The sequence below is a fragment of the Muscardinus avellanarius genome, assembly GCF_963383645.1.
Source record: "Muscardinus avellanarius genome assembly, chromosome: 7".
Taxonomy (NCBI): Eukaryota; Metazoa; Chordata; class Mammalia; order Rodentia; family Gliridae; genus Muscardinus; species Muscardinus avellanarius.
Genome location: NC_137793.1, coordinates 75,468,880 through 75,492,850, shown reverse-complemented (window position 1 = coordinate 75,492,850; position 23,971 = coordinate 75,468,880). Strand labels below are relative to the sequence as shown.

The 23,971-nt window shown below is 34.6% G+C and overlaps 1 protein-coding gene across 1 annotated transcript in view; it reads left to right on the top strand.

Annotated features, from left to right (window-relative positions):
- Positions 1 to 23,971, top strand: part of KCNK2 (potassium two pore domain channel subfamily K member 2) — a gene marked incomplete at both ends in the record, with an annotated part of 212,585 nt that overhangs the window by 6,650 nt on the left and 181,964 nt on the right. The gene's annotated exons all lie outside the window — the stretch shown is intronic.

The following is a 23,971-nucleotide window of genomic DNA, read 5'->3' as shown; positions in this document are numbered from 1 at the left end:
TGAGAGTGAGTTTGATTATTGTTTTTACTTTGTTTTATCTCAGCCTTTCCAATAAGTATATAACGATAACTAATTAGAGCTTTAAGATGTTGGTCATCTCCTCTCTTGTGCTTATTTGAAAACTGAATATCTTCTTTGGTGAAATATGTGTTCAAATATTTTATCTATTTTTAAAGTTTTTATTGATGCATTGAAGTTGTACATTTTTTTTTTTTTGGTGGTATTGGGGGTGGAACCCAGAGGCGAAGTTGTACATCTTAATGGAGTACAAGATGGTAGAGGCATACATGCACACATCACCCAATTAGTCCTTAGCCAATTCCTACCCCATTCTTTCCCCCTCCCTCCTTCTCATGTTTGGCTTAGTGATTGAATTTGATATGTTTGTGAATGTACATCATGTACATTAGGGAATTTTCCTCTTCCTCCTCCTATCCCCCTCAGTTAGGTTGTCTTATTTGCTCATCTATAGTTTTTCCTTCTTTGTCTAGAGTTCCCCCTATGCCCCATTTTCTCCCTAGCTTCCATATATTAGGAAGAGCATCCAATTCCTTGTTTTTTTGTGATTGATTAATCTCACTTAGCATAATGTTATTCAGTTCCATCCATTTCTCTATAAATGGCATAATTTTGTTATTCTTTATGGCTGAGTAATTTTATCTATTTTTGACTGGATATTTGTATTATTATTTTGGGGTTGAGAGTTTTTTAATTAATAAGTACTTTTGAGTTTGTTGTTTATAGATATTTTCTATTTTTTCATTTTATTACCATCTTTTATAGATGAAAATATTTTAGTATTGGTGAAGTACAGTCAGTTTTTTCTCATATATGCTGTTTTTTTCTTTTGGTGGTACTGATTGTTGAATCCATTCTACTTTTGAGTTACATCTCCAGCCCTTACTAAGTTGCTGAAAGTCTCACTAAGTTGCTGAGGCTGGTCCAGAATCTGTAATCCTCCTGTCTCAGCCTCCCAAATACTAAGACTAATACATTGTCACACCTGGCATTTATCTTGTTCTTAGTGTTGAATTCTATTCCTAATCCAAACACATGGCATTTTTTTCTGTGTCTCTCTTTTTTAGAATATTTGTAGTTTTACAATTTATGTTTAGGTCAATGAACCACTTTGAGTTATTTATTATATAAGATATCAGTTATGGGTCAAATTATACATATATATTTATTGATTTTGTACGTGATTATCCAATTAGTTCAGCATAATTGTTTTTAAACACTGTACTTTACCTGTATAACTTCCCTGGATCATTAAAGACCTAGAAATTATACCAGAGACTCTGAAATTACTAGAGAAGGGCATATATCAAATACTCCAACATATAGAAACAGGTAGACACTCCCTCAAAAAAACACAAAAACTCAAAGCTCAGAAAACCACATACAGTTGAGAAATTCAAAGCATTATCTGAAACTATTTTGATAATTTATACTCCAAGAGACTGGAAAACATGGAAGAAATAAACAGATTTCTATACATATAACACAACTAAACTGAACCAAGAGAACATAGAAAGCCTAAACCAACCTACCATCAAAGAAAAGCCCAAGCCCAGATGGGTTTCCAGCTGAATTCTACAAAACTTTCAGAGAAGAACTAATCTAAATACTCTACAACTTGTTCTGGGAGATCAAAAGAAATTAAATTCTTTCAAACTTCTTCTATTAGGCCCGTATCACATTAGTACCCAAACCAAATAAAGATACCTCAAGAAAAGAAAAGTACAGGCTAATAACTTTGATGAACATAGATGAAAAAATTCTAAACAAAATACTAGATGTGCACATTCAAAACTATGTCAAGAGAATTGTACACCACGACCAAGTTGGTTTCATCTTAGGAAAGCAAGGCTGATCAACATATGCAAATCAATACATGTTACTCACCACGTAAATAGAACTGAGAACAAAAACACATGATCATATCAATAAATGCTGAAAAAGCATTTGACAAAATCCAACACTCATTCATGTTAAAAACATTGCAAAAATTGGTATAGAAGAAATATATCTCAACATCATTAAGGAAATATACAATAAACCCAAATCCAACATTATATTGAATGAGGAAAAACTGAAAGAATTTCCTTTCAAATCAGGAACAAGACAAGGATGCCCATTATCACCACTCCTCTTCAAAATAGTCCATGAGACTCTTGCCAGAGCCATAGACAAGAGAAGACTATCAAAGGAATTCAAATAGAAAAAGAAGAATTAAAATTATCTTTGTTTGCAGATGACATGACCCTATATCTATAAGACCCAGAAAACATCAAACAAAAGAGTACTGGAGCTGATTAACCAATTCAGAAAAGTAGGCTACAAAATCAAATACAAAATTAGGACACAAAGTGGGATACAAAATCAACCTAAATAAATCAGTAGCCAACAGTGAATCCACAAAGAAAAAAATTCCACACAGAAAACAATTTCATTTGTAATTACCTCAAAACGAATAAAATACCTAGGAATAAAACTAACCAAAGACATAAAAGACCTCTTCAATGGAAATTGCAAAACATTAAAAAAGAAATTGAAGACCTTGGAAGATGGAAATATCTCCCTTGCTCATGAATAGGCAGAATATATATCATCAAAATGGCCATTCTGCCAAATGTGGCCTACAGAATCAATGCAATATCTATCAAAATACCAACAACATTCTTCATAGACTTAGAAAAACCAGTCATGAATTTCATTTGGTAAAAAAGACCCAGAATAGCCCAAGGAATTCTCAGTAATAAGAACCATGAAGGAGGCATTACAATTCCTGACTTCAAATTTTACTACAGAGGTATATTAATTAAAACAGAATGGTATCGACACAAAAACAGACAGACAGACCAATGGAAAAGAATAAGATAAAGAAACAAACCCACATACTTATAGTCAATTGGTCTTTGACAAAGGTGCCAAATTCCTACACTGGAGAAAACATAGTCCTTTTAACAAATGATTCTGGAAGAACTGGCTCTCTATTTGTAGAAAGATGGAACTAAATCCTTAACTCTCACCCTGCACAGGAATCAACTTGAGATGGATCACAGACCTGGACATCAGACCAGAGATTGTGAAGCTATTAGAGGAGGGCATAGCTTCAACACTCTAACATATAAGCACAGGTAGTAACTTCCTCAGGAAGACCTCCAAAGCACAGGAAATTAAAACAAGAATTAACAAGTGGGGTGACATCAAACTAAAAAGTTTCTGCTCATCAAAGGAAACCATCAAGAATCTAAAGATAAAGCCTACAGAATGGGAGAACATATTTACCAGCTATTCCTCTGATAAAGGGCTAATATTCAGAATATACAAAGAGCTCAAAAGACTCTATACTAGCAAAGAAAATAAATTAAGAAATGGGCAACTGAATTGAATAGACATTTCACAAAAGAAGAGATACAAATGGCCAATATATAATGAAAAAATGTCCAACATTATTAGCAATCATGGAGATGCAAATAAACTACACTGAGATTCCATCTAAACCCAAACAGAGTGGCAAGCATAAAGAAGTCAAATAACAACAAATGTCGGTGAGAATGTGGGTAAATAGGAACTATTCTACAATGTTGGTGGGAGTGCAACTTAATTTACCTGCTATGGAGATTATTGTGGAGATTCCTTAGAAAACTGGGAATGGATCCACCATGTGATCCAGCTATACCATTACTGGATATATTTCCAAAGGGGTTGAAATCAGAGAACAAACAGTAACATATGCATACCCATGTTCATAGCACAATTCACAATAGCCAAACTATGGAACCAACCTAGATGTCCATCAACAGATGAATGGATTACAAAATTATGGAAAATACACACAATGGAAATCTACTCATCATTAAAGAAGAACAAAATTCTGTTATTCATAAGAAGATAGAAAGACCTGGAGAACATTATGTTAAGTGAGATTAACCAAGCACAGAAAAAGAGATATGTTTTTTTCTAATATGCTTAAGCTAGGGTATATTTGAGATACTAGAAGGGCTCCAGATAATGAAAGAGATCCTCAATGGAACCAGGAAGGAAGGGTAGGGGAGAGAGAAGGCTGAGATTCATTAATGGAAATTCTACCTGTGACTATGGGTATACATGTGAATATAACATTGTTAAACTGGATACTTGGGAGGAGAAATGAGGAGGGGTGGTAAAGGACACCAAGTACTATGTGAATATATGCAGTTTTCAACATGATCTATATTATGATTTAAGACTGTAATACACCAATAAAAATAATTAATAAATGGGCTGCCATTAAACTAAAATGTTTCTGTTCATCAAAGGAAACCATCAAGAATCTGAAGAGTTCCTACAGAATTAGAAATCTTTGCCCACTATTCCTCTGATAGAGGACTAATATTTAGAATATACAAACGTTAAAAAAAAAACCAACACTCAAAGGACAAATTACCCAATCAAGATGTGGGTAATTCATGTCCATCAATAGATGAATGGATTGTAAAACTATGGGATATGAACACAATGGAATTTTACTCAACCATAAAAAAGAACAAAATTACATCATTTGTGGGGCAATGGATAGAACTGGAGAACATTATGCTGAGATTGGTCAGTCACAAAAAGTAAGAAATCTGATGTTCTCCCTAATATGTGGAAGCTAGGGAGAAAAAGGGTAATAGGAGGAAATCTAGATGAAGGAAAAACCATACATGAACAAATAAGGCAACCTAATTGAGGGGGATGGAAGGCAGAAGAGGGAAATTCCCTAATGTAAATGATGTACATTCATAAGCATATCAAAGTCAATCAGTAAGCCAAACACTAGAAGGAGGGAGAGAAGAGGGAATGGGATGGGAATTGGGTAAGGGCTAAATGAGTGATGTGTGCATGTATGCCTCTACCATCTTGTACCCCATTAAGATGTATAACTACAATGTGCCAATTAAAAATTGAGCTATGGGATTAAAAAAAAAGTGGGCAACTGACTAAATAGACACTTGAAGAAATACAAATGGCCAATAAATACATTAAAAAATGTTCAACATCATTAGCATTCAGGGTGATGCAAATAAAAATTATACTGAGATCCCATCTAACCCCATTTAGAATTGTAATCATTAAGAAGTCAAACAACAATACATTTTGGGAAGGGTGTGGGGAATTAGGAACTCTTCTATACTGTTGGAATTGCAAATTAATTCACCTGTTAAGGCAATCAATGTGAAGATTTCTTAGAAAACTGTGAATGGATCCACCATATGAACCAGCTCTGTCACTCCTGGGTATTTTTCTAAAGGGTCTAAATCAGAATATTATAGTAATACATGTATGCCATGTATATAGCAGCACAGTTCATAATAACCAAATTATGGAGCCAACCTAGGTTTCCATCAACAGATGAATGAATTACAAAATTATAAAATATACATGCAATGGACTTATACTCAGCAAAAAAGAACAAAATTTTGTATTTTCAGGAAAATGGATGGACCTGGAGAACACTATGTTAAGTGAGATTAGATAGTTACAGAAAGCAAAGGGTCATATGTTTCTCTCATATGTGAAAGCTAGGGAGTAATCTATATACCAGACTGTCTTTAGTAATGGAGTATGAATCCCAGGGGAGCAAGGGAGATGGCTTATGGAAGGATGTGAAGGGTGGGAAGAGGTGAATTAAGTAAGAAAACACTTCTATGGACCTTATGAACATATGTGAGAATCCCAATTCCAATCTCAATATCATGTATGAGGAATAAAGCCAGGGGAAAAGCTCACCAAGTGCTCGGTACATGTATGTCACCATCACTATGAACTACATTATGATGTGAGACTATAAATGTACATAAACAATAATGATGCACCAATAAATGTATATAAACAAGAATTGCCCTTGTGCTTTTATTAAAAATCAGTTTACCATATTCCAGTAGGTCTATTTCTGGGTTCTCTATTTTGTCCTTTAATTTATGTGTTTATAATTTCACTAATACGATATATAATTGATTAAAATGGCTTTAGTATACTTTATGAAATAAGGCAGTGTGAGTTCTGAAAATTGTTCTTTTTCAAAATTTTGTCTTTCCCTATACATTTTGTCCTATTTTTGCATATACATTTTAGAATTAGCTTGAATTAGTTACAAAAATCTTATTGAAATATTGACATGGATGAATTAAAAATCTGTAGCTCAACTTGAGGAGAATTTACATCTTAACACTAATAAGACTCCTGATTCATTAATTTAGCTCTTTTTAAATTTCTTTCATCAGTGACTTGTGGTTTCATCCTACAGGTTCTGCATATTTTTTGTTAGATTCATACCTCTAATTTTTTTCTTTTGGTACTGGAAATTGAACCCAGGAGCCTTTTACCTTCAAGCTACATTCCCAGCACTTTTCTTTTCTTTTCCTTTCTTTTCTTTTCTTTTCTTTTCTTTTCTTTTCTTTTCTTTTCTTTTTTAATTTAATTTTCAATTTTGAAACAGGGTCTTGCTAAGTTGCTGAGATTGCCCCCAACCCTGAAATCCTCTTATCTCAGCCTCCCCAAGCACTATGATTGCTGGTATGCACAACCACACCCAGCAGAATTTGATTTTTTTGGAGCTATCATAAGTGATAACTTTAAATTTTTTTTTCAATGTTAGTTGCCAGCATATAAACATATGTTGGATTGGTTCTTACATATTGCCTTACAAATTTACCAAGCTTATTTCTTGGTACTAACATCTTCTTTTGAGAAATCACTTAGTTTTAAAAATATAAAACATGTTTATCTACAAAATAAAATAACTGTTATAAAATACTGTTTTATTTGTTCTTTCTCAATGTTTCTTTTTACTTTTTCTACTTGCCTTGTTGTACCAGCTAAGGGTCTATGTGGGAAAGGTCCTATGTGGGAAAGGAGTGGTGAGAATAAATGTGTGTGTCTTATTCTTGATCAAATATAAAACCAATACAATGTATATTTATATCCTGGAAACAAATACGGGGAACGAAATAATTAGTGGTAAAAGATTTCTCATTTTCATCAGTGAATACAATATTAGTTACAGTAGATATTCTTCTACATGTTATGAATTCCATCCTATTTCTAGTTTGCTAAAATCTTTTTTATAGATGGGTTTCAATTTTTTCAAAAGCATTTTCTGCCTCTATTAATATGGCCATGTGATTTATTTCTTCTATGATTTGTTTATATGTTGAATAATATAGATTAAATTTTGAATGTGGAACCAGCCTTACTTTCCTAGGATTTATCTTACTTAACTGTGGGGCTTTTTTGGTATATTGTTGAATTATATTTGCTATTATTTGTTGAGGGTTTTTACATATGTACAGGAGAGGTGTTGGTCTGTAATTTTCTTTTTTATATTGCCTCTTTTGGTATCAGGATAATTCTGGCCTTAAATAATGTTAATTTTTTTCAAGACTCTCCTACTGTACTGATGGTAATAACATGTCATGTTGAAATTAACAGAGATAAATTAACAATTAGTTATGGGAAAATACTGTTCCATTTTAGAGGGTACTAATATAGAGAATGTGTAATAAATAAAAAAGTGGAACACATAATTGATAAAATTTAATGAACTTATCTTTATTATTTTTTAAATGGATTGTATAATATACTAATGAAAATATGATGTTGGGGAACTACATCCATCCAGGAATACACTCATGTTCACTTTCCTGTCAAGAAGCTTTGGTTAAACAAAGAATGCACCTGCTAATTTTACCATGTATTGATAAGGGCGTGTTCACATGGTGTTTTCACATTCATCCTGAACAATGTCATAGGTAAGTTCCAAACATTAATTTCCCAGATTGGTACAAACTCATATTTATATTGGTGTTCTGTTATACAGAGGTAAGTTGCCTTGACAGAGGTAAGTAGGAGACTTAGAAGGATGCTAACATGGTTTCACATCAGTAACTCCCTTACTGGTAACTCTCTTTCTGGATGAAAGCATTCCCACTTTAGGCTTCCAGGATTAAACAAAACCAAATATGAATATCCCATTAAAATTTATCAAGTACTCAAGGAAACAAGACACATGACCAACAACAAATAGACACAACAAACAATGAACTGGCTACTTAGCAATGAAAAATATAATCATTGAGACACAAAATTCATAGGTTTAGAGTAAAGAGAGGATTAATGAATTTAAAAGTATGTCTGAAGAAATTACTTAGTGCCTGAAGCATAGAGAAACAAAAAATGAAAAGTACAAGACTAAAGAGAAAATGATCACACAATAAGAACCCACAAGCTATCTTGAGCATGAAGAACAAAGCTGGATCACATGCCCTGATTTCAAAATGAAGTGCCGCACAGCTAAAGCAATGAAAACAACAGAATACTAGCATAAAAACACACACAGACCAATGGAGCAGAGTAGAGGTTCTGGAAGTAAATCCATCTATTTATATGCAACTGATTTTTTGACACAATGGTGAAGGGCCAGTCTCTAATAATCAGGGCTGAGAAAACTAGCTAGCCATATGTGGAAGAATTAAATTCCCATCTCACACCATGCAAAATATCAATTAAAATGAATTTAAGACTGTATGTAAGTCTTGAAACTATAAAACTCCTGGAAAAAAGCATAAAAAAAAACAAAAACAAAATCTCCATGATGTTGGCCTAGGCAGTGATTTTCTTGATGAGAGCCCGAAAATACAAGCAATAAAAGCAAAATATGACAAAGGAAAGTACATTAAACTAAAAGCTTCTGTTCAGCAAAGGAAATAATCAACAGAGTAAAGAGAGAATATAAAAAATGTGAAAAAAGGTTTGCAAACTATACATCAATTAGGAGGTTAATATCCCAAACATATGAGGAACTCAAACAATTTAGTAGTGAGAAAATAAATAAAATATGGGCAAATGGATTGAATAAACATTTGTCAAAAAGGACGCACAAATGGATAGCATTTATATGAAAAAGTTACTCAACATCACTAATCATCAGGGAAATGCAAATCAAACCCAAAAGGAGATACTATACGCACCTGTCAGAACAACTATTATAAAAAGACAAATGATAAATAGTGTTGGTCACAATGTGGAGAAAAGAGAACTTTTGCCCATCGTTAGTGGGAATGTTAAGATAGTACAGTTGTTATGTAAACCGTATAGAAGTTCTTAAAAAATTAAAAGTACAGCTACTAAATGACCCAGTAATGCCACTACTAGGCATATGTTCAAAGAATTTGAAGTTAGTATGTTGAAGATATTTCTCATACTTATTTTAGCATTTTTTGTAGAAGCTAAGATGTGAAATTGACTCAAGAACCCATCAATGGATGGAAAAATGAAGAAAATGTGAGATATACATATTTATTCATTGGGATACTATTCAGTCTTAGAAAAGAAGATCATTCTACAATTTATGGCAACACAGATAAACATGAAGGGCATTATGGTTAGTGTAATAAGCCAGATACACAAAGGCAAACACTTCAAACTCTCATTTAAATGTGGAATAAAATAAAAGGAACCTCTAAGTAGAGTGGAAATTACCAGGAACTCAGGTTGGGAGGATTAAAAGATGTTGGTCAAAGATACAAAATACTAGTTAGAAGAATAAGTTCAAGAAATATATTGTACATCAGAGTGCCTATATTATCAACAAATTACTAAGAGTTAATTTAAATATCTTCATTACAAAAGAATATTAGGTGATACATATGATAGTTTAATTCACCATTCCAAAATTTATATATACATCAAAAAATTATGCTGTATACCTGAAATATCTGTGGTTTTTACTTGTGAACACAACAAATAAATGAATAGTGTCTAATAGATGCAACATGAAGGAAAAAATAAAAAAGGAATATGTGGGATACTCAGTGAAAACCTAATGCAGGATGAAAGAAGTAGAAGCGTATATCAAGTGTTCAGCTGGAGTTTCAGTTTGAGAGACATTTTAACAAGTAATGGCTGAGAATTTTCCAGAAATAATGAAAGTCATGCAACCAAAGATATATATATATATATATAAAACTTCAAGCAGGCTAATAAAAAGAGAACCACATCTACATATTTTGTAGAAAAACTATAAAACATCAAAGATAAACAGAGAGGAAAACAGATTATTTCCAAAAGGATTTTAATTAAAGTGATATACAATTTCTTTTTTTTTTTTTTTGATGGTACTGGGGTTCCTGGAAGCCCTTCTACCTCCGGGCTACACTCCAAGACCTATTTTATATTTTTGAAATAGACTCTCTTACACCAGCGCGGCTGGCTTCGAACCTGCGCGATCCTCCTGTCTCTGCCTCCCAAGCGCGGGGATTACAAGCGTGCGCCACCACGCCCGGCCTGATATACAATTTCTATGCAAATATTTGGGAAATCAAAAGAGAAAACATTTTGATACCTATGTTATGAAAGGTATGGGGAAACAGGTGTTCTCATAAATTACTGTTGTAGTTAAAATTGATGAAACTTTTATGGGAAATAATTTTGAATTTCTATAAATATTATAGAGCTACATAATAGCAGACCTAATTATTATACTTCTCGTATTCTACAGATATGTATATGGTTAAATACAGCTGGTGAAAAAAAATTAAGGTATGTGTTTTGCTGTGCTGTATAGTGACTCAATATGTATTCATAGAGAAATTTACATATTGTATTTCTCTGAAAAAAAGCTTCTCATTGGAATGTAACCTTAAATAGTTTGAATGCACCACAGATACAGGAAATTTTTTCCTATTCTCTTTTCTACCTAGAAAAATGTGTGATACATATTGGGGCTCATTATATACTAGGTAAATAAGTTTAATAAAGATACTAAGGGGAAGAATGCATAATATATTGAATTTGAGTTGTCAAGTGGTGGTTGAATATATCCCTTTGGTAGTTGAAAATATGGCTCTAGAATTAAATTTAGAATTATCAGCTAAATCTTCAGTTGGGGCTGACACAAACGTAGGAGGCATGTTGAGAAGAGGGCTGGGGATGAGTATTGAGTAGCATCAACTCAAAATGAGCAGATGGAGAAGGAAGTTAACCAGGAAGCTGAGGATGAGTAGAACCATATATGGTAATCTAGGAAGAAATGATGCATGAAGTTAAAAGAGAGCATTTAAGATGGCCCATTATATCCAATGCCATCAAATTGTAAAGAGCAGGTCTAAAAGGGGCAAAAATGTTCCTTTGTATTTGCTAGATAAGACAGTAATTTAAATGGAGTGATGGAGTACTGGCAGGAGGGGATTAAGAAAGTAAAGTGTGGTAAGAAACTGAGATGGTAAAGTAAAAGGTAGATGGAACAATTAAAATAGTACAAACATTTAATTTTTGACCATAGTAAAACTGAGAAAGAATAAGTGCAATATCCAACAGGAAGGATTATATTTTAGTTGTAAAAAATTTAGCTCACTTTTTATGTCAATGGTGGGGAACCATAAAGTGGGAGTAATTGAACTCAAACAACAACAACAACAACAACAACAACAACAACAACAACAACAAAAAGGTAATGGGTAGGCTGAGACTCACACAGACAGTATAGTCTAGCTTTCTGAAACAAACAGGTTAATAAAGCACTGAGCAATATAGAATGGTAGAAATAATACTCTACTCCTAGCAGGATAAGACATGGGTACTTTGGGGATGTTTTAGGCTCTGGGATAATATATATAAATAGTAAGTTGAACACTTAGGACTCATGAAACATGGTTATAGAAGTAATTTGGCTTTTGTTTCCACTGTTTTAAGAAATGTCAGGGAGAGAGATTTTCTCAGTTCCTATTTTTTTGTACTGGGTATTGATTCCAGAGGGATACACCTGGGGTATACCTCTGAACTATTCCCCAGCCCTTTTTATTTTCTTACTTTGAAATAGGGCCCTAATAAGTTGCTGAGGCTGATCTCATACCTGTGATCATCCTGTTCTCTGTCTCTTAAGTATTGGAATTGTAGTAATATGACACTGGATCCAGTTTAGACCTTCCCTGCTCCTGTATGCTAATTCAAGCCAACATCTACTGCATCTTAGGTAGTAAATGTGTCCTAAGGTCTCAGGATAAAGGAGAAATGGGTTTTGGTTATCTGCTCTAGAACTCTAGGTTTGAATGCATGGAGCAGAAGAAAAGGACATGTCAGATAGGGGAAAGATCAAGGAAAGAAGAATGCTGAGAAAACAGATGGAGTTGACTGACAAGAATTCAATACATTATGTGAGATATTCAGTGCTTTGCTATGAAACAGGCTTTGTGTTAGTTGATTTTCCCAGATTATAGTCTGAACATGTTTTGTAGGTTAGGTGCTATAGTTTGGATCTGGTATGCTCCCCAAAGTCCCATGTGTTAAGGCTTGGTCTCCATTGAAATTCCATATAATTTTTTTTTTTGTGTGTGGTACTGGGGTTCCTGGAAACCCTTCTACCTTCAGGCTATACTCCGAGACCTATTTGATACTTTTTTATTTGGAAACAGATAAGTGATGCTGGCTTTGAACCTGCTCGATCCTCCTGTCTCCGCCTCCCAAGCACAGGGATTACAAGCATGTGCCACCACGCCTGGCCTGTACTAAGTATTTTTAATTAAATTCTATTTTTCACCTGTATCTAATTTTTTCCATGTTGAAAATTTTCACTTTCAAGGTGAGAGGGGATTAGGTAATTAAAATATACCACAATGACTCATTTGCTTTATCCATGGTATCCATGGAATAGTCTCCAAATAACAGCATTAACATTATCAACAATATGATTATGAGGGAACTTATAACTTTTTGTCTCTTTTATGCTTTTTGTCTTTCTTTGATATTTGATTGTTTTGTTTTTATAAAGATTGGCTACAGTTTTTTGCCTTACTGTATTTAGAAAAAATCTAGGAGAATTTAAGTTCATCATAAATTATCATATCTCTGTTGGTCAAGTGAAAGGTGTGAACTATCCTGTTCTTTCTTGTTTGAAAGGGTATATATTTTCTCCCATTTTTCCAACCTTTGGGTCGATTACAAAGTATTGTTCAGAAGTGTGTGTTTTGTGTATTTTTTTTTTTTTTTTTGGTGGTACTGGGGTTCCTGGAAGCCCTTCTACCTCCAGGCTAAACTTCCAGATCTATTTTATACTTTTTTTGAAATTTGGAAACAGGGTCTCTTAAGCCAGCGCAGCTGGCTTTGAACCTGTGTGATCCTCCTGTCTCTGCCTCCCAAGCAGGGGGATTACAAGCGTGTGCAACCACGCCCCGCTGTTTTGTGTATTTTCAATGGAAGAATTCTTTAAGGATTACTTTGTGCGCTGAACACTGTTAATAATGTCTGGGCCCATTATAAATGTATCAAGCTTGGAAATATTAATAATCAAAGATAAAGTCTAAGTGCAAAAGACTTTTAGATGGCTTTTTAAAAATGGCTTGAAAATTGTTTAAAACCTGGTGACAACACTTATTTTCTTGTAGGGCTTATGTTCTGTCTCAGAAGCTAACTTCAAAAGAGGATTTCCAAAAATATTTTCAGTGCCAATACTTTTAGAACACAGTGGTTCTTTAGTGTGATTATTAAAGGCTGGAACTCATTTGAATGTGTGAACTCTAGAAAATTTGCTTTATACTTTATGCTACATTCTCACCATATATTCTCAGACAAGTCATTGGGATTAAAGAATCACCAATTAAAATATTATGTGTAGGATATCACCTCTTAATTTTATTTTATAAGTCTCCTTATCTTTCTAACTCTAATATTCTAGTATAATCAAACACTTTTCAATATAGTTAGCAAAACAATTTTAAATGAGCCAATTCTTTAAAAAAATCACAGTATATTTTCATTGACAAATGATAGATATTTAATATTAAGAACATATATTTCAACTTCATAGTAATTTTTATCTACCATTGGGTAGTAAAATAAAATATTGCTTGAGCTATTCATCACTTAAAAAGCATATGATTCAGCCGGGCGTGGTGGTGCAAACTTGTAATCCCCACACTTGGGAGGCTGAGACAGGAGGATCACACAGGTTCAAAACCAGCCTCAGCTACTTAGTGAGTCTTTTAGCAACTTAGTGAGACTCTGTTTCCAAATAAAATATTAAAAAAAAGGTCTGGGAGTATAGTCCAGAGGTAGAAAGCCTCTGGGTTCCACCCCCAGTACCACCAAAAAAAAAAAAAAAAAAAAAAAAAGCATATGATTCTCAGTGTACATACTCAAATGTTTAAAAAAAGTGATTTGACTTTCCTGATATTGAACTGAAGTTTTATTTCAAGTTTCTCATTTCACTTGGTAAAAAATTTAATCTTGATTAATATTAGGTATCTATTTGACTGTATTATGAGATACTTAGTTGATAAAGCATTATTTCTAAAAATGTCCATGAAGGTATTTCAAGAAGAAACTGGCTTTAGAATCAGTGAATTGAGAAGGAATTTCTACCTTCACCTAATGGAAGTAGATACCATCCAATTTGTTGATGGCCAGAAGAGAACAAAAAAGTAGAGGAAAGGTGAATTTGCTCTTTCCCTGGGAGTTGGTACAACCATCTCTTCTTGTCCTTGAACATCAGAATTCCAGAACCTCAGCCCTTTAGATTCTGGGACTTACATGGATTGAGAATTACACCACCATATCCTCTGGCTCTCAGGTCTTTGAACTCAGATTAATCACACTTCTTATGTCTCTGGTACTCAACCTGCAGACATCACATTGTGGGACCTGTTGGCTTCCATCATCTCATGAACCAATTCTTGTGATAAATCCTCTCTCTAGGTATCCTATTGTTTCTGTTTACCAGGAAAAACCAAAGACAGCCAACTTGGGGGTATCTCCATTCTTCGAGGTCTTTTACTTGTGGTACTGGGGTTCCTGGAAGCCCTTCTACCTCTGGGCTACATTCCCAGACCTATTTTATATTATTTTTATTTGGAAACAGGGTCTCTTAAGCCAGCATGGCTGGCTTCGAACCTCACCGATCCTCCTGTCTCCACCTCCCAAGTGCGGGGATTACAGGCGTGCGCCACCACGCCCGGCCTTCAAGGTCTTTTTTAAGCTCAAGATTTTCACCAATCTCAAATTAGACTCTATGGTTGGGGGCCTTGGGAGTGTTTTCTGTGACATCTTTAATCTCTGGGTTTTTGCAAGCTGTGACTATGTTTCTCTTATACATCAGGTTCCTTTAAATCATCTTGGCCATTTCTCAGTCCCTCTCCTGAGAAGAGAGAAATGTGTGGCTATTCTATGCTATTCAGGATCCATCAGACACTAATTATTAATAGTCAAACAATATTAATAATACTTTTATTAATACTTAGACTTTATCTTTATAGTATTAATATTATTTTACTATTAATAGTATCAACCCAGAGTGCACTGACATTGTCTCAACCTTTTGGCTGGATACCTTAAGTAGCCATTGCTATTTTACCTGACTTAGCAGGCAATAATGTTTTAAGGAAACATATTTTAAATAAACTCACTCTCTTACTGAAATCTGCTAAAGTAAGTTCTAGTTACAGGCTCTTCTCAATTCCACAGACCTGTATTAAGATGTGCAGTCTTCCCCTGCCTGATGATGTGGCCTAGGGTTGGGACCAGGTTCAAGGATACTTCCCATGGATGCAGGGGCATCTAATTTCTTTTTCCTTCTCTCTCTCTCTCTCTCTCTCTCTCTCTCTCTCTCTCTCTCTCTCTCTCTCTCTCTCTGTAATCTTGATCTTTTCTGAAATGGAAAAGAAAAAACCTCTAGATTTCGCATATCACGATTCCTTCAACTTTCATTTTATATAAGGACTTTGACTTTTGACACTCTAAAATTAGTGAAATTGCTTCTTTCTTTCTCTTTCCTCCCTGGGGACTGTGAGTCTATAAGTAACTTTATCAGTGACAGAGAGTCACATGGGTAAAAAAGAATTAGTAGAAACGAAAGCAGAAATCACAGAGTTATGCAATATCCTAGTCAGAAGCAGTATGGCTGTTAACAAATGGGTTTTAGCATCCCTCAGATTTTGAAACTGAAGGGGGTGGCCCTAAAATGTGAGCTTTCCATTTTAATGGCGCTATTGCTACTGAGAAACAGCTGTGTAAATCTCTGCCAGAAAAACCTATTCTTGCATTTTAGGAACTTTTTCCTAGGCTTAGTGGGCTTTTTGGTTGCACCCCCTCCCCATATGGTTAGAGAGGGAAAACTTTATTCTGGGAAATACATAAGCTTTCTGGGTTCTGGCAAATACTTTCTTGCAGACACCTTCCTGCGTACCAATCCTGACAGAGAGAAAGCCTGCTTTGTCATCCAGCTGTAAGTCAGTGAACATGCCAATCCAGTGGCTTTTAATGAATCGCCTTTTAAAATCTGTCCTCTGGCCATCCAAATGTCACTTCAATATTGTTTTATAGTTTGAATTGAGCTACATTGAAGCAGTTAGACAATGGAAAAAGATGAGAGCCTTTGCCATTAAATCATAGCATATAGCAGAGCAATCATTCATAGGCAATAGTTGAGTGCCCTACTTAGGGAGCCTGGCCATACTATGAACAGCTATAGTGAAAGCCCATCAGCCTGTGAATGTACTCATTTTATTTCATGGTATCAGGAATTGACCTCAGGAGCATTCTACCCCTGAGCTATACACCCAGATTTATTATTTATTTATTTAAAATTTGAAACAGAGTATTAACTAAGTTGCTGAGGCTCTCACTAAGTCTCTGAGGCTGGCTTTGAACTTATGACCCTCTTGTCTAAGCCTCCCAAGGAAGAATTATAATCATTCACCACCATTCTTGGCTATGAATATATTTTTTTTTGCAGTATTGGAGATGGAATCCAGGGACCTTCTACCTCCAAGATATACCCCAGCCCTATTTTTTATTCTTTATTTTTTTCACCATTTTTAAATGTTTAATTGAAAATTCATTAATTCATCAAACCATCTACTGAACACATACTATCTGCACAGAGACGCAGGTCTTATGCCAAGCTCTGGTAATACAACAGCAAGTAGTTGCTATTTATGACACACAATGGAATTCTATTCAGCCATAAAGAAGAACAAAATTACATCATTTGCAAGAAGATGGAAAGCCCTGGAGAACATCATGTTAAGTGAGATCAGCCAAGCACAGAAGGAGAAGATACACATGTTTTATTCTTTATTTTGAAACAGGGTTTCACTAAGTTGCAGAGGGCCTCACTAAGTAGCTGAGGTTGGCCACAAACCTGGGATCTTATTGTCTCAGTTTCCAAGTGCTGCTACTACAAGTGTGCGCAACCACACCTGGCTTGAATTTTTTTTTTTTTTTTTTTTTTGGTGGTACTGGGGATGGAACCCTTCTATCTCCAGGCTACACTACCAGACCTAATTTTTAAAAATATTTTATTTGGAAACAGGGTCTCTTAAGCCAGCGAGGCTGGCTTCGAACCTGTGGGATCCTCCTGTCTCTGCCTCCCAAGTGCGGGGATTACAAGCGTGTGCCACCACGCCTGGCTTGAATATTTTTAATATGCCTCATGTTCTTAAATTTCTGTTGACATCTCTTTTCACCAAGGGGAATGATACAGAAAGATTGTATATTCAAATATTTTTTCTTCAAAAACTCTCTTTTCCAAACTGAAAATAAATAAATAAAAATTGGAGGAAAGGTAGCTCTCTGCTATACTTACTTAGATGCCATAGGCTGTAAAATTAGCTATGTCCACATTAACTTTTACATTATGCTGTTTCCTTTGTTTTGTTTTTATCTCCCCTCCACTACATTCTACTGACTTCAACGTTCCTGTTATCATGACACAAGAGAAGAGGGGGGAATAATCTTTATTCTCAGGGTCTGGATTTTTTTTTAGCATTACTAGGAAAGAGCCCCAGGTACAGAGGTAATGCTGCTGGCAAGAAATGGGCAAAAGGAAACATGGCCCTTGTGTGTTTGGCCTTTATTCTGCACTCAGAGGGAGCACAAACACCCTAAGGCCCAAGTGGGACAGGTGCTTACATTAGGCAAGCACAACTCTGTTCTAAAACTCTGTGGACTCACTGGAACTCCCAGGCATCTGACCAAGTATGATGAGAACCACAAGGACTAAAGCAATCTCTGGATGTGGCCCATTTGATTGAAGGCCACCAAGGTGGAACCATAAAGAGAGAGCAATGTCAGGTGTCTATCCCACCTCCCTGCAGCTTTCTCAAGTGTCAATGCACTTTTTTTTTTTTTTTTTTGCAGTACTAGGGGTAGAACTAGGTTAATTTTACCTCCGAACTACACCCTGGTCCTATGTTTTAGTCTTTTTATTTTTTGAAATAGGGTCTCACTGATTTGCAGAGGGCCTCGCTAAATAGCTGAGACTGTCCATGAACCTCGATCCTCTGGTCTCTGCCTCCCAAATGCTGGGATTATAAGCGTGCGCCACCACGCCCAGCTGTCAGTGCACAATTTTAAGAGGCCCTATGTCACATGAGCCTAGTCCACTTGTGCAGCAACTGTTCCCATTGTTGCCATTCAAGGCTATAGAAGCCCATGCAGTCTTCCAAGCTTATAAAATGCTTTCATGCAAAAATACTTGTACTAAGCCAGGCTCCTAAAGCAATATGTTTCACGCCATCTTGCAAGTTTCTGTCCTCAGCAAAATGTTACTCATATATTAAATGCCATATCCTTCATAAAGTGTTTCATGCCTCAAATTTCCACTGAACAAATGTTGCTTAAATACCAAAGAGTCCCAAGTAAAACAAAAAAACAAAAATCTCAGGTTCATCAATTTTTGTAAACTATGTGAGAGACTATCTTATCAAACATGTCCCAGTGATAAAATATAAAACCCAAAAGAAATGCCCTACCAATGTCTTCATATCTATCTCCACCCTCCAAAGCTAGAAAATTTAATAGTTTACAGACTAAAACTTCTAAATCTTTCTTCTTGCTCAAAGATTCAGATCTATGGAAGTTTACTCTTTTACTGAAACAAAGCCATGTTGCACACATTACTTTGCATCTTGTGTATTTAGCTTAATGATGTGTCCCAAACAAAAATTGACTGAGTCAGTGTATCTAATTAAGGAGTCAAAGTTTGAGGAGTGCACTGCGTGGGTTCAAATCCAAGCCCTGGAGCTCAATAATTCATTGAGTTTGAGAAAGTTACTCTTAGTTTTCTCATTTATAAAATGAGAAGTGGCATTAGAATTTAACAAATGTTTCTGGTGTTTGAACCTTATAGGGTGTCCATTCGTATATAGGTCAGAAGATAAGTATACGTATACAAATCTTTAGACTTTTACATAAGTAAGATTATCATAATACTTCCTTTTTGATGTGTTTTCTTTGCTTTTTGTTCCTTAATTCCTCTTTTTTTTTCTCTCTCTCTCTTACTCCAGTCACTTTAAGTGATAGTATCCATTAGTAAGTGTAAACTCTCTTAATGAATATAGTCTAATGTGTTTCTTCTTTACTGTTTCCAATGATTTTTAATAGTGATAACATATCTATTAATAGTGATACACATATCTCACACATATACATATACCTATATGCATATACATATATACAACATATATATATACATACATATAGAGGTATTTTTTATCATTGTTTGCATTACAAAAATCAATACTATACATGATGTTCTTTTACATCTTAGTATTTTCTCACTCAGTAATCACATTAGAAAATCCCTCCAGGTCAGCAGGTACAGCTGAGTAATATTGTGTTCTATAGATTACCATAATTTATCCCTTTGTTTGCACATTTTCGCCACTGTTGAGTGTAGCAGCAAACACTTGTATTTATGTATCCCTGCTTACTGATGGTCATTTTTCAATGGTGTGTCTATCCAGAAGAGGACTGATGGGTCGAAAGGTTTATATATTTCTTAATTTTAATAAATATTGCCAGGTTGCTTTCTAAAAAATATTGTACCAATTTATATTTCACCAGCCGTTCAAAATATGTTTCCCATATAATTTTTACTAACAATGCTACTGTTATCACTATTAAAAATGTTTGCCAGTAAAATAGATTTAAAGTAATGGTTTCTTGTTACTTCAGTTAGTAAATTAAAAAAAAATATTTACACGTTTGTTGGCCATTTGGATTTGTTCATCTGCGAATTGCCTATTTGTATTTCTTCCTCATTTTTCTATCAGGCTGTTGTCTGTTTCTCGTCAATCTGTAAAACTCTCTTCATGTAATTATAGTCTTTAAGCCCTTATCTGTCATCTGCATTGAAAATGTTTTCTAAATCTACCATTTGTTTAAATCTTTATAGTATCTTATGCTACACAACAGTTACTTATTAGCTTCTGTCTAGGTGTTCTCTAGAAATTTTAGTAAAATAGCAATATCATGTTTATATTTAATACTTAATCTGATTTTGGGGTATCTGACATAAGATAGGATTATTACCTTAACTGTTTCAGAATGGATATGAGTGTGGAAGGAGATTTTGTTAAGGAGATCATCTTTTCTTTTGCTCAGCATTAAATTCTCATGCACACACTGTCTCTTTCTGTATTATCTTGGTGTTCCATTGATGTATGTTTTATACTTATTTTATACTTATGCCATTTGACCTATGTTATTTTGATTTCAGTATTCTTATGGCATACTCTGATACCTGCTTAAGTGAGTATTTCCTTAATTTTTGTTTTGAATTATTTGTAGGTATTTTAATTCCACATGAGTTTTAAGTTTTCAAAAAATTAAAAACACATTATACTACTATAATACATTTCTAATCAGTATCATATATACTAACAATGCTATTATCATATGAAATAAAACAATAGAATCTCAATATTCTACTGGAAATGGCATTGTGTGTTTATTTATGTGTAAGTATAAATTAATGTATACTTATATTATTATCTTAGGAAAATTAATTTTATACTAATTTATCCCATCTAAAAACAGAGTATGTAATTCTACTTTTCAGATCTTATTTTATATACTTCAATAAGATTCAGATATTTCAGATTCAGCAAGTTCTATGTCTTTCTTATTATAGTTTACATTGTCAGTTTATAAAAAAATGTGTTTTCTTTAAGTATCTATTACCAGAGAAAAGAAAACCAATCGATGTTAGAGGCTTACTTTTCATCTAGCCATTGTCAAATATTCTTATCAATACTGTTTTTTCCTTTCTAAGTTTCTTTGATTTTAAGTATAAAATTATATCAGCAAAATAGAGAATTTTTTTATCTCTTCATTTTTACTATTTATGCCAACTCTTTAATTTCCTTCTCACATTGTTTCCACTAAATGTCCTAAATTAAGATATGGAAAACTCTCATCTGTCTTTTTTTTTGGTATAGATTTGCCTTTTTCATCATGTCCTCTGATTGAAATTTTACATATGTAGTTTTAATCTTTTCCCTTTGCAAAATGTACTTGGATTCATCCAGTGTTGTTGCATAAATCACCTGAGAAGCAATCCGTTGTAAAGATATATCGTAATTTGTTTATCCATTTGCCTTTCGAATGACTTCCTGGTGGCTTCTAGCTTTCGATTATAATGAATACAGCTACTAGAAACATGGGTGCACAGGTTTTTGTATGAACATGAGTTTTTAATTTGCTTATGTAAATACTTAGACGTGAGTTTGCTGGTTGCTGCGGTAAATTGATGCTTAACTGATTAAAAAAATGTCAGGGACTAGGGATGTACAGTGGTAGAGTGCTTGATTAGAATATGTGAGGCCCTGGATTCAATCCCCAGCACCAAACAAGCAAAATATCAGGCTGCTTTCTAATGTGGCTATGCATACTCCATTTCCAGCATCAGTGAAGGGGAGTTACTCTTGCTCTGCAGTCTCATCAGCATTTGATGCTGAGTCTTTCTATTGCTTTCCAGGAGTTCTTTATATATTCCGGACACTTGTCTGGGTTTTTTGTTGTTGTTGTTTTGTTTTTGGTTTTTTTTTTTTTTTTGCATTACAGGGATGGAGCCCTGGGGCATTCAACCCCAGAACTACACCCTCAACCCTATTTTTTATTCTTTACTTTGAAGCAAGGTCTCACTAAGTTGCAGAAGGCCTCACTAAGTAGCTGAGGATGTCCACGAACTGCGAACCTCCTGTCTCAGTCTCCCAAATACTGGGATTACAAACAAGCTCCACCATGCCCAGCTGACACTTGTCTTTTGTTCGATAGGTGTATAACAAATATTTTTTCCTAGACCACTGCTTGTCTATTCATTTTCTTAGTAATATATTTTGATAAGCTTTAATTTTCATGAATTTTAATTCATTAATTTTTATGGTTAGTGCTCTCTGGGTATTGTATAAGAAATCTTCCTACTTTCAAGTTTGAGAAGGCATTCTTCTATGTTTTTATTTTAGAAAATTTAATTTTAGCTTTTACTTTAGTGTGTGTGAGGGGTGGGAGGCAAATCCAGGGATATTTTACCTCTGGGCCCTATTTTATTTTATAGTTGGAAACAGAATCTTCCTAAATTGGTGAAGGCCTTGCTAAGTTGCTGGGGCTGGTTGTGAACCTCTTCTTTCAGCCTCCCAAATACTTGGATTACAGATGTGTGTCACTGTGCCCAGTTAGCTTTTACTTTTGAGTGTGTTGTCCATCTCAAGTTAACCTTTTGTGATTGCTTCCCATATGGAGATCCAGTTGTTCCAAACACTATTTGCAGAAAAGATATTCTTTTCCCCCACTGAAATGTTTTCATGCCTTTGTTGAAAACCAGTTGTCTACCTATGTGTAAGTACACAACTGGACTTTTCTTTTTTTTTGAGGTACTGGAGGTGGGAACCAGGGGTGTTCTACCTCTGAGCTACACCCTCAGCCCTATTTTTTATTCTTTATTTTGAAACAGGGTCTCTTTAAGTTGCAAAGGGCCTCACTAAGTAGCTGAGACTGGCCGCAAACCATGAACCTCCTGTTTCAGCCTCCCGAATGCTAGGATTACAAGTATGCACCACCATGCCCAGCTCCACAACTGGACTTTTTCTTTTGTTTCATTGATCTGTTTTTCTATCTTTATATCCATACCACATTGTCTTAATAGTCATACTTTATAGCAAGTACATATTCTAGCATTATTCATCTTTCTTAACATTGTTTTTGCTATTCTATGTATTTTATATTTTCAAATAAATTTTAAAATCCATTATTTCTTCAAAACGCCTCCTTAGAATTTGAACTAGTTTGTATATATTGAATAATGTAGGTTGCTATTCCTCTTTCAAGATTCAAAGAATCATTATCTAGCTCCAGTCTCTGTGTTTTCCTAATCTTGATAGTAGGGGAGAAAATTCAATCCATATGTTTATCTCCTCCTTGACTCTTTAGAGATCAGAGTCTCTAAAGAAACCTGCATTTCTCCAGGAACATTACAGACTCATTGGCTCCTTCCAGGAGTCATCTCTGAGGGCAAACTTCCTCTAGAACCCTCATCTTTTAATTCCTTGTCTTAGGATTTCTCAACATGTCCTCTGAGCTTTATCCAGGTCCCAAACAGACGATGTTTACAACCAATTTACTCAAATCTTGTAGGAATATCTTGCCTGGTGGTCCCAGCAGTTGTTGGCACCTTAGGAAATGGATGGTCTCCACAAGAGTGAAGCATGAATAAGGATGGGATGTATTAAGATGATAAAACCTTTTATTTCAGTTTCGAACCAGTATTCTTTAATTTTGTGAACTTTGTCTAAAAAGACGCACACAACATTTATAGTATTGAAAATAAGGTCTGGAATCACTTTATATTTTTACCTCTATCTATCTCACTTTATGTCCAATGAATTTGAAAAGGGTTATAGAAACTGAATCCATTGATTATATTTCCAAAACAGGAAACCCTAATTTTTGTTCTTCAGTAAATTTTAAAGAAGTGTTCTTTATGAATAAAAACTAATCAAGAGGCATTCTTATTTGAGGTTCTCTTTCCATGTGACCCTTTTTCAATATCACTGAAGCCACTAAAAAATATTTTATTCCAAGCACTCTATTTATGAATGCCATTTTGCTTCCGTTTCTTTTCTGTTTCTCTTCTCTCATAAGGTCATTAACATAAAAATGATATCTTAAGATG